Raw genomic sequence first — 14140 nt, 5'->3', positions numbered from 1 at the left:
CCCATGTGTTCAAACCTTCTGGACCAGACTACCATGCGGGACCTTGTCAAAGGCCTTGCTAAAGTCTATGTAGACAATGTCCATCGCCCTGCCCACGTCAATCCTCTTGGTTACCTCCTCGAAAAACTCAATCAAATTCGTGAGACATGATTTCCCACGCACAAAGCCATGCTGACTATCCCTAATCAGACCATGCCTTTCCAAATGCATATAAATTCTGTCTCTCAGAATCCCTTCCAATAACTTTCCCACCACTGATGTAAGGCTCACCGGCCTGTAGTTCCCTGGTTTGTCCCTGCTGCCCTTCTTAAATAAAGGCACAACATTAGCTATCCTCCAGTCTTCCGGTACCTCTCCCGTGGCTAACGATGATACAAAAATCACTGCCAGGGCCCCAGCAATCTCCTCCCTTGCTTCCCATAACATCCTAGGATACACCTGGTCAGGCCCTGGGGATTTATCCACCTTAATGCGCTTCAAAACCTCCAACACCTCCTCCTTTGTAATGTTGATATGCTCTAGGATATTGCTGTTCCCTCCCTTGAACTCACTAGCTGCCAAGACCTTCTCCACGATAAATTCGGATGAGAAATATTCATTTAAGACCTCGCCCATTTCCCGTGGCTCCACACATAGATTGCCACACTGATCCTTAAGGGGACCTACTCTCTCCCTTGCTACCCTTTTACTCAATATACTTATAGAATCTTTTAGGATTCTCCTTTATCTTATCTTCCAGCGAAATCTCATGGCCCATTTTCGCCCTCCTGCTTTCCTTCTTAAGTGTATTCCTACATCCCCTATACTCCTCGAGGGACTCGCTTGATCCCATCTGCCTATCCCTGACATATGCCTCCTTCTTTGTCCTGACCAGACCCTCAATAACCCTCGTCAACCAAGGTTGCCTGAACTTGCCAGCCTTGCCCTTCCATCTAACAGGAACATGCCGGCCCTGAACTCTTCCAATCTTACTTTTAAAAGCCTCCTCCTTGCCAGACGTCCCTTTACCTGTAAACAGCCTCTTCCATTCAACTTTTGAGAGTTCCTGTCTGATGCCATCGAAATTAGCCTTCCTCTAATTTAGGACTTCAACCTGAGGACCAGTCCTATCCTTTTCCCTAACTTTCTTGAAGCTAAGAGTTATGGTCACTGGTCCCAAAGTGCTCCCCCCACTGACACATCAACCACCTGCCCATCCTCCTTTCCTAAGAGGAGGTCGAGTGTAGCCCCTTCTCCAGTACTCCACATACTGCTTCAGAAAACTAACCTGGACACACTTAACAAATTCTTCCCCATCTGATCCCTTAGAACTAAGGCAGTCCCAGTCAATATTAGGGAAGTTAAAATCACCTACTATTACAACCCTATAATTCCTACACCTATCTCTGATTTCCCTACATATATGCTCCTCCACTTCCCTCTGACTATTGGGGGGCCTATAGTATAATCCCATCAAAGTGATCAGTCCTTTCTTATTTCCACGTTCTACCCATATGGCCTCGCTGGACATTCCCCCCGGGATATCCTCTCTAAGTACTGCCGTGATGTCCTCCCTAATCAATAGTGCAACTCCCCCTCCTCTCTTAACGCCACATCTGTCACCCCGGAAAGATCGGTACCCCAGAATATTGAGCTGCCAGTCCTGTCCATCCCTCAACCACGTTTCAGTAATAGCTATAATATCACAATCCCATGTACCGATCCATGCTCTGAGTTCATCTGCCTTACCTGTAAAGCTTCTTGCATTACAGTAAATGCAGTTTAGCCTACCAGACCTTCCACGCTCCCTGGCCTGCCTACTGGACTTGCTTGCTTTAACCTCTACATTTGCCTCAACTATCTCATCTGAGAGACTACTACTTTGGGTCCCACCCCTCTGCAAGACAAGTTTAAACCCTCCCGAGTAGTGCTAGCAAACCTCCCCGCAAGGATATTGGTCCCCCTCCAGTTTAGATTCAACCCATCCTTCTTGTACAGGTCACCTCTGCACCAGAAGAGATCCCAATTATCCAAGTAGCTGAAGCCCTCCCGCCAACACCAGCTCTTCAGCCACGCATTCATTTGTCTTATCCTCCTATTCCTACCCTCACTAGCACGTGGCACAGGGAGTAATCCTGAGATTACAACTCTAGAGGTCCTGCCTAACTCCCTACATTCACTTTGCAGGACGTCATCTCTCTTCCTGCCTATGTCTTTCGTACCAATATGGACCACGACCCTGGCTGCTCACCCTCCCCTTTCAGAATGTCCTGCAGCCGCTCCGAGACTTCCTTGACCCTAGCACCAGGGAGGCAACATACCATCCTGGAGTCTCGTTTGCAGCCACAGAAACGCCTATCTGCACCCCTTACGATAGAATCCCCTATCACTATAGCTTTTCCTCCCCTGCTGTGTTGCAGAGCCCTCCGTGGTGCCACAAACATGGCTGTTGCTGCTTTCCCCTGGGAGGTCATCCCCCCCTCAACAGTATCCAAAGCGGTATATCTGTTTGAGAGGGGGATGGCCACAGGGGACTCCTGCACTACCTGCCTGCACCTACTACTCCATCTGTTGGTCACCCATCTCTTTTCTGCCTTTGCAGCCATTACCTGCGGTGTGACCACCTCACTAAATGTGCTATCCACGACTTCCTCAACATCGCGGATGCTCCACAGCGAATCCACCCGCAGCTCCAGCTCTGTAATGTGGGGAGCAAGTAGCTGCAGCTGGATACACTTCCTGCATACATGGTCATCAGGGACACTGGAAGCATTCCTGATTTCCCACATAGCGCAGGAGGAGCAGATCACGGGGCTGAGCTCTCCTGTCATGACTTACCCTTGGATTAATTAGTTACTCCCTTAATTAAAAAATACTAATTATACTCGGGGCCTTGTTCTACCCACTCCATTCTAAAGTCCTTACAAAAAACACTTTAGTAGTACTCACGTTATCACCAGAGGTTTTATTTTCAACAAAAAACTTCCCCCTTATTTTTTTTCAGATATTCTAACAGCTGCTACTCACCAACCAATCACCTTGCAGCTCTCCTGTCATACTGAATGAGAAAAAAAAATCACAACATGCATAAGAATGGGACAGTCAGATTTAATTGGTGGCTCTGACAAACAGACAGCACAGGCACGATGGACCGAATAGGAAGACCTCTGTTCTATAATAAATGGTGTACTGATAAGTGACAAATGCGATAACTTAACCAAAGTGTCGAAACAGGCCTCCTTCCCTGTTGCCCATTCTGGAATATGACACATTAGGGACATTTAAACGACTCTTGGATAGGTACATGGATGATAGCAGTATGAAGGGTATGTAGGTAGTTTGATCCTAGAGTAGGTTAAAGGTTCGGCACAACATCGTGGGCCGAAGGGCCTGTACTGTGCTGTACTGTTCTATGTTCTATGTTCTATGATAGCAAGAGCGACCCAGAATGCCGCGCGCGGTAGAATATGGCCCAGCACCATCAGACTGGCCGTAACGCGCAGGCGTACGAAGGGCCTTCTCCCGTGACTGCGCAGAGCATGCGCAGTGCTGCTACAGGCTGCTGAACGTGGTCGAGCGACATTTTGGTAACTCCGAGTATCAGCAGCTCTCAGACCCCGAATCAGAGCCGCAGGCCCGGCGTACGTGTGGAGAGGGTCCCGTGCGGCGGGGCCCCATTAAACCTATGGTGCAGCGTCTCCCCCATCTTACCCGCCGCTTATCGGTTTTCTTCTGACGTTTACTCCGACTCCAGGACCAAGGCCACCCAGAATGCCCCGCGCCTAGCCCTGCGGAGCATGCGCACTCAGCGCAGAAGAAATCAGCGCGGTGGATAGATCGGTTTCTGGGCCTCAGAGAATTGTGGGAACTGAGGCCGCCATTAGGCACCGGCTGTCGTAAAGATTTTTTGCATACTGACGCAAGGCCAGTGAGCTGAAACGTGAGCTGTTTCTCTCTCCACAGATGCTGCCTGACCTGCTGAGTATTTCCAGCATTTTCCCTTTTTATTTCAGATTTCTAGCATGTACATTATTTTGCTTTTGTTTTATTGCAGGCATTAATCATGGAACCGAGTCCAGAAACATAGTCGGACCAATTAAAATCGAGTTTGAATCAGGGTAGATGTTGGACGCAGTCGCTAACTTCCTGTGTCTCATCAGGCATACAAAATGGTGAAAGCTGGTGCTAGGGCAGAGGATTGGGAATTTTTTGGAACCGGCAGTAAATGACTGGAAAGCTAATAAAGAGGGAGAAAATTGTTTATGAAGGTAAGTTGACAAGAAATATAAAAACAAACAGCAAGAGCTTGTACGGGTATATAAAAAGAAAGAGAGTAGCTAAAGTGAGCATGGGACCCTTGGAGAATGGGACTAGAGAATTGGTAACTGGGAACAGGGAAATGGCAGATAATATAAATCAATATTATGCATTGGTCTTCATGGTGGAGGACACTATAAACATCCCACAGATATCATATAAGCAAGGAGCTAATGGGACGAAAGATCTTGTAACAGTCTCTATCACGAGGGACAAAGTATTTGAGAAACTAATGGGACTAAAGGCAGAACTGATGGCCTGCATCCACGGATTTTAAAGGAAGTGGCTGCACAGGTAGTGGAGGCTATCCAGAAATATTCCAGAACTCTCTGGATTCCGGGAGGGTCCCAGCAGATTAGTGGTTTTCCAATGTGATGCCCCTGTTCAAGAAGGAGGGAGACTAAAAGCAGGAAACTCTTGCCCAGTCAGCCTAACATCGGCCGTTGGGAAAATGCTAGAGTCCATTATTAAGGAAGAACTAGAAGGACATTTAGAAAAGCCTAACACAATCAAACAGAGTCAGCATGATTTTGTGAAAGGGAAATCATGTTTGACAAATTTGCTAGAGTTCTTGGAGGATATAACTAGCAGAGTTGATAAAGTAGATGTAGTGCATTTAGATTTCCAGAAGGCTTTGGATGAGGTGCCACATAAAAGATTATTTCACAAGATAGGAGCTCACGGTATTGGGGGTAATGTATTAGCATGGATTGGGGATTGGTTAACTTACAGAAGACAGAGTTGGGATTAATGGGTCTTTTTCAGATGTAAACTAGTGGAGTGCCACAGGGATCAGTCCTAGGGCCTCAATTATTTACTATCTATATTAATGACTTGAAGAGGGGGCAGAGTGTAACATCCAAATTTGCTGACGATACAAAAATAGGTGGGAGGGCATGTTGTAGTGATGACATAGGAATCTGCAAGGGGATATAAATAGGTTGAGTGAGTCGGCAAAAACTTGGCAGATGGAGGTGAATGTAGGAAAGTGAGATGTCATGCACTTTGGTAGGAAGAATCAAAAGACAGACTATTATTTAAATGGAGAGACTTCAAAAAAGTGCAGCACAGAGGGAGCTGGATGTTCTTGTGCATGAAACACAAAATGTTAGCATGCAGGTGCAGTAAGTAATTAAGAAGGCAAATTGAATTTTGGCCTTTATTGCTAGGGGGTTGGATTTTAAAAATAGGTAAGGCCGCATCTGGAGTACTGTGTACAGTTTTGGTCCCCGTATTTAAGAAAGGATATACTGGCATTGGAGGCAGTTCAAACGAGATTCACTAGGCTGATTCCTGGGATGAAGGGGTTGACTTATCAAGAACGGCTAAACAGGTTAGGCCTTTATTCATTCGAGCTTCGAAGAATGAGGAATGATCCTATTGAAACGTACAAGATTCTGAGGGGGCTTGACAGGGTAGATGTTGAGAAGGCGGCGCAGTGGTTAGTGGTGCAGTGGTTAGCACCGCAGCCTCACAGCTCCAGCGACCCGGGTTCAATTCTGGGTACTGCCTGTGTGGAGTTTGCAAGTTCTCCCTGTGTCAGCGTGGGTTTACTCCGGGTGCTCTGGTTTCCTCCCACAAGGCAAAGACTTGCATGTTGATAGGTAAATTGGCCATTAGCAATTGCCCCTAGTATAGGTAGGTGGTAGGGAAATATAGGGACAGGTGGGGATGTGGTAGGAATATGGAATTAGTGTAGGATTAGTATAAATGGGCAGTTGATGGTCAGCACAGACTTGGTGGGCCGAAGGGCCTGTTTCAGTGCTGTATCTCTAAACTAAACTAAGATGTTTCCACGAGTGGAGGAATCTCGAACTAGGGAACATAGTTACCGAATAAGGGGACACTCATTTAAAACTGAGATGCAAAGGAATTTCTTCTCTGAGAGGGTAGTGAATGTCTGGAATTCTCTACCCAGAGAGTTGTGGAGACTAGATCACTGAAAGTATTTAAGAGGAGGTAGATAGATTTTTGCAATATCGGGGAGTTGAGGGCTATGAGGAGCTGGCACAAGAGGAGTTGAGGTCTGGGGCAGATCAGCCGTGATCTTATTGAATGGTGGGGCAGGCTTGAGGGGCCGAATGGCCTACTCCTGCTTCTGTTTCTTATGTTCTTATGAGATGCAGGAGAACTTGCTGGGCTTAAGCCTGAGTACGTTTGAGCTCAGTTAGGCCCAAAAACGTCCGTGGGATTGTCAAAGGAGGTAGACACTGTCTCAACAATGTGAAAGAGGATTATTTAAGGAACAAATATTGCTGTAAAGTATTTCAATCCATTTAACATAATCTTAGTCAGAGTTGTTGTTGGGATATGGGTGTCACTTGCAAGACCAGCACCTTTTCCCAATCCATAATTGCCCCAAGTCAGGAAACACTTCTTCACACAAAGACTAGTGGATATCTGGACCTCTTTCCTGGAAAGATGGTGAGCCTGGGGATCAATTGAAAATTTCAGAACTGAGATTTTTGTTAGGTAAATGTATTAAGAGTTACGGAACTAAAGCGGGTTAAGATGCTGATCAGTCATGATCTAATTGAACAGCGGCACTGCCTGGAGGGGCTGGCAAGTCTACACCTATTCCTATTTTCCTGTTTCTGAGGTCCTGAATAGGAGGCCACAGGCTCCATCTTTGCCCCGCGATGACAGGCCAGGGAAGCAGGGTCACTGGCCGCCATTGTGGATAGGGTGAGGTATCAGTGCATGTGCAGCCATCTTGGTGATGGAACGGAGAGTGGGCGGAGCTTCAGGGTCCCAGTGACCAGGAGAGAAAATCATTGACTCATTGATTTGTTTCTCACCAGGCCTGGAGAACTGAACCCAGCCAGAGTAGAGAGAGGTAGAAAACTAGGAGTGCAGACAGATTTACATCTTGTGTAGAAACTAGAACGAGAGAGTATGGTTTGATTTTTTTTTAGGTGATAAAAGAAGCAAAGCAAGCTGGGGGTCATTTCTAGAGTAATAGAATGGAAAAGAAAAGAAGTTATGTGAAGATTGTATCAAACTTTGGTTCAACCAGACTTGGAGTACTGTGCACAGTTCTAGTATCCATAGTATCAAAAGGATATAGAGTCACTGGATATAGGTGTAAAATATTCACAAGGATGATGCCAGAACTGAGAAGCTTTACTTATCAGGAAAGACTGCCTCATTTGTAGAAAAGAGAGGACTGAGGAGAGACCTGATCATGATCTTTAAGATTAGGAAAGGATTTAATCGGGTAGCTGTAGAGAAAATATTTCCACTTGTGGGGGAGGCCACGAGTCCATAAATATAAATAGCCACTAATAAATCTAACAGGGAATTCAGGAGAAACATCTTGCTCAGAGAGTGGTGAGAATGTGGAACACGCTACCACAAGGAGTACAAGGCAACTGGATTGGATGCATTTACGGGAAAGCCACATAAACACATGAGGTAGAAACATAAAAAATAGGAGCGGAAGTAGGCCATTCGGCCCTTCGCGCCTGCTCCGCCATTCGTTATGATCATGGCTGATCATCCAACTCAGTAACCTGTTAACGCTTCCGCCCCATACCCTTTGATCCCTTTTGCCCCAAGAGCTATATCTAACTCCTTCTTAAAAACATACAATGTTTTGGCTTCAACTGCTTTCTGTGGTAGCGAATTTCACAAGCTCACCACTCTCTGGGTGAAGAAATTTCTCCTCATCTCAGTCCTGAAAGGTTTACCCCGTATCCTTAGACTATGACCCCTGGTTCTGGACTCCCCCACCATCGGGAACATCCTTCCTGCATCTACCCTGTCAAGTTCTATTAGAATTTTATCGGTTTCTATGCGATTCCCCCTCACTCTTCTGAACTCCAGTGAATATAATCCTAACCGACTCAATCTCTCCTCATACGTCCGACCCGCCATCCCAGGAGTCAGTCTGGCAAACCTTCGCTGCATTCCCTCTATAGCAAGGACATCCTTCCTCAGATAAGGAGACCAAAACTGCACACAATATTCCAGGTGTGGCCTCACCAAGGCCCTGTATAATTGCAGCAAGACATCCCTGCTCCTGTACTCGAATCCTCTCGCTACGCAATAGAAGGATATGCTGATAGGGCTATGTAAAGACAGGTGAAATGAGACGCATATGGAGCATCAGTGCTGGCATACAGCAATTGGGCCAAATGGCCTGTTTCTGTGCTGTAGACTTAATGTAAGAATTATCTATCTGAATTTCTATTCTGCAATTAGTGATGGACTTTTGTAAACTCCTTTTACAGGGCATTAGAAGAGGGCGATTTACAGATGAGAAACTCAAACTAGAAGAAATGTTTGTTGGTTCTGTCTGTGGGAAAAGATTTCAAACATCCATGTGACTAGAAAAGCACTGAGACACACACCCAAGTCAGACTGTTCCAGTGTACTAACTGTGGGAAGAGCTTTAACCAGTTACACAGCCTGAAAAAAACATTGCAGCATTCACAGCAGTGAGAAACTGTACATGTTTAGTGTGTGGACAAGGCTTCAACTAATTATCCAACCTGGAGAAACACAGACACCCGCAACACCATGGAGGAACCGTGGAAATGCCGGGACTGTGGAATCCCAGCTGGAAAAGTATCGCCACTGTCACAATGGGGAGAGACCGTTCCCCTGCTCTGGGTGTGGAATGGGATTCATTCAGTCATGCCACCTGCTGACACACCAGCAAATTCACACTGGGGAGAGGCCGTCACCTGCTCTGGGTGTGGAATGGGATTCATTCAGTCATGCCACCTGCTGACACACCAGCAAATTCACACTGGGGAGAGGCCGTTCACCTGCTCTGTGTGTGGAATGGGATTTAATTGATCTGAAAACCTGATGAAACATCAGCAAATTCACACCAATATGAGACCCTATAAATGTGCTGACTGTGAGAAGAGCTTTAGAACTGCAAAGGATTTGCTGATACACCAAAGGACTCACAATGGGTAGAGGCCATTCAGCTGCACTGAGTGTGAGAAGACATTCACTGGGTTACAACACCTGTTGAGACACCAAGTTCACAAATATCTGTAGGGATTGAATTCGGCTGTTATTGTTGCTGTTAATCACATCCAGGACTGAATCATGATCATTCTGACCGTTGGGATTTGTTTCTGCTGATATTAACCCCACGATCTGGGGCTGGAGTTTAATATTCTGGATCTATAGCTGATTGACTTGTCAGGGCTGCAGTGTCTGTTTAAGAGTCACTGCCTCTGATCTCATCAGAAATTAGTGCACAACAATATTATGAACTTTTACTTCAATCCTAATTGACGTTGGGAGAATCTCTACAATTAAGTGTCTGAAAGGTTCCACTGATAAACATTTCCAATTAGAAAGTGATGATTAATCTTTGCTGACAATTCTTACTGACTTACACATCACACACAGTGGCACCTCCATTAACCACTAGAAAGAAGAGGAATAGGAATTGGCTGAGAATTGAGTCTCCAAATGTTGTCCCTCCCGTCAGGTGCAGCAATCCCCCCGGGACTGGAATGGAGACACGTCCAGTCGTAATAACAGGCAGAGTTTAATTTCTCTGGTCCTGTCAGGAGGAGATTGGTGTCAGTGACTGTGGGGTTGGTTTATATCATACAGGAGGAGATTGGTGTCAGTGCCTGTGAGGTTGGTTTATATCAGACAGGAGGAGATTGGTGTCAGTGACTGTGGGGTTGGTTTATATCATACAGGAGGAGATTGATGTCAGTGCCTGTGGGGTTGGTTTATATCAGACAGGAGGAGATTGGTGTCAGTGACTGTGGGGTTGGTTTATATCATACAGGAGGAGATTGGTGTCAGTGCCTGTGGGGTTGGTTTATATCAGACAGTGGGAGATTGGTGTCAGTGCCTGTGGGGTTGGTTTATATCAGCCAGGAGGAGATTGGTGTCAGTGACTGTGGGGTTGGTTTATATCAGACAGTGGGAGATTGGTGTCAGTGACTGTGGGGTTGGTTTATATCAGACAGTGGGAGATTGGTGTCAGTGCCTGTGAGGTTGGTTTATATCAGCCAGGAGGAGATTGGTGTCAGTGACTGTGGGTTTGGTTTATATCAGACAGGAGGAGATTGGTGTCAGTGACTGTGGGTTTGGTTAATATCAGACAGGAGGAGATTGGTGTCAGTGACTGTGGGGTTGGTTTATATCAGACAGGAGGAGATTGGTGTCAGTGCCTGTGAGGTTGGTTTATATCAGCCAGGAGGAGATTGGTGTCAGTGCCTGTGGGGTTGGTTTATATCAGACAGGAGGAGATTGGTGTCAGTGCCTGTGGGGTTGGTTTATATCAGACAGGAGGAGATTGGTGTCAGTGACTGTGGGGTTGGTTTATATCAGACAGGAGGAGATTGGTGTCAGTGACTGTGGGGTTGGTTTATATCAGACAGGAGGAGATTGGTGTCAGTGCCTGTGGGGTTGGTTTATATCAGACAGGAGGAGATTGGTGTCAGTGACTGTGGGGTTGGTTTATATCAGACAGGAGGAGATTGGTGTCAGTGACTGTGGGGTTGGTTTATATCAGACAGGAGGAGATTGGTGTCAGTGACTGTGGGGTTGGTTTATATCAGACAGTGGGAGATTGGTGTCAGTGCCTGTGGGGTTGGTTTATATCAGACAGGAGGAGATTGGTGTCAGTGCCTGTGGGGTTGGTTTATATCAGACAGGAGGAGATTGGTGTCAGTGCCTGTGGGGTTGGTTTATATCAGACAGTGGGAGATTGGTGTCAGTGACTGTGGGGTTGGTTTATATCAGACAGGAGGAAATTGGTGTCAGTGACTGTGGGGTTGGTTTATATCAGACAGGAGGAGATTGGTGTCAGTGCCTGTGGGGTTGGTTTATATCAGACAGGAGGAGATTGGTGTCAGTGCCTGTGGGGTTGGTTTATATCAGACAGTGGGAGATTGGTGTCAGTGACTGTGGGGTTGGTTTATATCAGACAGGAGGAGATTGGTGTCAGTGCCTGTGGGGTTGGTTTATATCAGACAGTGGGAGATTGGTGTCAGTGACTGTGGGGTTGGTTTATATCAGACAGGAGGAGATTGGTGTCAGTGCCTGTGGGGTTGGTTTATATCAGACAGGAGGAGATTGGTGTCAGTGACTGTGGGGTTGGTTTATATCAGACTGGAGGAGATTGGTGTCAGTGCCTGTGGGGTTGGTTTATATCAGACAGGAGGAGATTGGTGTCAGTGACTGTGGGGTTGGTTTATATCAGACAGGAGGAGATTGGTGTCAGTGCCTGTGTTGAATGGTGGAGCAGGCTCGAGGGGCCAAATGACCAACTCCTGTTCCTATTTCCTACGTTCTCTGCACCTTCCTCAGGACAGGATCACAATCATCACCAGATTAGCTGTTGGATGGAGAAAAAATAATCAGGAAAAATACACATGACTCCCATCAGAAGTTATTTTAAAATGTAAACCTTTGACACTGTGATTGGGGTTGTTCTGGTTCCCTATGGACAGATTGAATTATTAAGAGGTGAATGGTGTTTGAGGAAGAGTAGCCAGGAACAGTGAATGTAAAGGAACGCGGGTGGATTGAAGCAATGACTGAGGATCAGGGCACTGAGAACAGACCATGGAGTTCTCGGTACAGCAGGGTGACAAGGAATAGGTGATCACCAGGCAGTCAAAAATAATCGGGAAGATAGTGCGGGAGACCCGAGTGCATCTCACTCTCCAACAGGTATTCAGTTCTGAATACTGAGGACGTGATGCTTCACCTGGGGAGTGCAGCCAGAGCCAAGTCCATGGCACCACGGGTGGCTCAGCTGCACAGGGGGTTACAGGGAAAACTGGAAGACCCATAGTGATAGGTGATTCAATAGTCAGGGGATCAGACAGGCGTTTCTGTGGCCGCAGAAGTGAATCCAGGATGGTGTGTTGCCTCCCTGGTGCCAGGGTCAAGGTTGTCACTGAGCGGCTGCAGAGCATCCCGAAGGGGGAGGGTGAACCAACGACAGAGATAGAAAGAGGGATTGTGGTCTTGCATTCAGAATTTAGGGAGCTTGGTAAGAAATTCGCAAGCAGGACCTCAAAAGTAGTAATCTCTAAGATTACAGTAAGATACAGGCCCAGACTGGGTAAAGTCGACAGGTTTCCATCCCTCGAGGGGCATTATCAAACTAATTTTCCGCTAATTACAAAAGTGGACTATCTGGCCCTTTATCCCTTTGTGGGATCTTGCTGTGCACAGCTAGGGCTGCCCATGTTATCCTACATTACAAGAGTGAGTATACATTTTAAAGGTGCGTAATTGGCTGAAAAGCTCTTTGGAATGCCCCGAGATCAGGAAAGGTGCTGTATAAATTAATGTTTTTAGGCAGTCCTGCAGCTTTATGGTCACTTCTCCTGACAACCAGCTTTTTTATTTCCAGGTTTTGACTTTCAATTCTCAAACTGCCACGGCAGGATTCCAAATCACGGCTTCTGGATTAATGGAACAGAGCTGCGACAGAGTGCTTAACTCCGGAATTTGAAAACTGTGGGAATCGCAAGGGTTTATCTTTTTCTAAAATCTAGTAAAGTTTCCGTTTAGCATTTAACTTGACTTTCACGTTATATTGTAGTTCCTTTCAGTCTTAGTCAATGGTAAACAAGCTGCCTTCCAGTGTCAGCCGCATAGTTAGTTACTTAGGTAGCGAGTTAGAACTGGTTCCCTAGTCAACAGGGCCTGACTCAGGTCTGTGGAATTCTAACCAGTATAAATAGAGGAGGTTTCGCTAACGCATAAACATCTGTGAAACAGAGAGCTGACCTTGGGAGTTTGCTAAGTGTGGGAATTCAGTTCAGTAAGTGAGGAGCTGCTGTTCTGATCTTTTGCAGAACAAGCAGTGATCCAAGAGAGGGAGCCCGAGATAATGAGACCTGAGAGCTGAATGCCAGAGGCATTAATTAGAGAGCAGGGAAGTGATTGGTTGGAGAGTTTTAAGGTTTTTTCCCTTTCTAAACTAGGTCAGTAGTTTAAACAGGTACTGGCAAAATAAAAGTGTTTTATTAAATTTGTATGTTTACTAGTTAAACTACTTAATATATCAGTTAAATAAAACACAATAAAGACGGCAGGGCATGTGAGTTATTGCAGCTGTAGCATGTGGGAGCTGGTAAGTACCCGTGTGATCCACTGCAACCATATCTGCAATAAGTGTCTGCAGCTCGAGGAAGTTCTACTAAGAGTTGATGAGCTAGAAGTTTCCCACCTACCAGAAAAACAGCCAAATCAATCACATTATGGGCGGCACTGTGGTTTAGCACCGCAGCCTCACAGCTCCAGGGATCCGGGTTCAATTCTGGGTACTGTCTGTGCGGAGTTTGCAAGTTCTCCCTGTGGCCGCGTGGGTTTTCTCCGGGTGCTCCGGTTTCCTCCCGCAGCCAAAGACTTGCAGGTTGATAGGTAAATTGGCCATTAAAAATTGCCCCTAATGTAGGTAGGTGGTAGGGAATATGGGATTGCTGAAGGGTTAGTATAAATGGGTGGTTGTTGGTCGGCACAGACTGGGTGGGCCGAAGGGCCTGTTTCAGTGCTGTATCTCTAAATAAATACATTATTTATCCCCAGAATAAAGCATGCCAAACCAGGTTTCTTTAAACAACAAAATTAACTATTTATTAATTAACCAAATTTTAAACAATAATGAGAAAATATTTTCATACATCGATTCATAACTCCTAAATCTTCCTAACCCTCATGCACACATATATTTAATTACCGACGGTTAACCGGGAAAATTGGAAATTGATTTTACAAGAGTCTCTTAGGAATAAATAAATAATTGGGTTGTAACGTTTTGTTGTATTTTCCTGGATTGGTGAGGTGTCCCAGGGTTGAATAGTTAGATGCCACTCGATGTCTCCAGGTGAAATGAATG

At 46.0% G+C, this 14140-nt stretch overlaps 1 protein-coding gene and 1 long non-coding RNA gene across 5 annotated transcripts in view; one reads left to right on the top strand and one right to left on the bottom strand.

Moving 5' to 3' along the window:
- LOC137346536 (zinc finger protein 135-like) overlaps window positions 1-14140 on the bottom strand; it is a 402079-nt gene that overhangs the window by 27642 nt on the left and 360297 nt on the right. The window contains exon 1 of one of the 3 annotated variants that reach the window (XM_068010010.1): window positions 9657-10999. The exons of 1 other annotated variant lie outside the window; for it this stretch is intronic. The gene's annotated coding sequence lies outside the window, so the exon portion shown is untranslated. Of the gene's footprint in view, window positions 1-3006; window positions 3038-9656; window positions 11000-14140 lie in introns of those variants that run through there. One more of the 3 variants, XM_068010011.1, reaches the window with a different exon arrangement.
- Window positions 3525-14041, top strand: LOC137346537 (uncharacterized). Of its 2 annotated transcripts, none has more exons than XR_010968727.1 (3): window positions 3525-3919; window positions 4034-4247; window positions 12650-14041. It is a non-coding gene; the product is annotated as an uncharacterized lncRNA (long non-coding RNA). The 2 variants fall into 2 exon arrangements; XR_010968726.1 differs by lacking the exon at window positions 12650-14041 and adding an exon at window positions 8529-12643.

This window comes from Heterodontus francisci, chromosome 30, assembly GCF_036365525.1.
Source record: "Heterodontus francisci isolate sHetFra1 chromosome 30, sHetFra1.hap1, whole genome shotgun sequence".
Lineage (NCBI taxonomy): Eukaryota > Metazoa > Chordata > Chondrichthyes > Heterodontiformes > Heterodontidae > Heterodontus > Heterodontus francisci.
The sequence above is the reverse complement of the archived record's forward strand: the minus strand, read 5'-3'. Positions and strand labels throughout refer to the sequence as shown.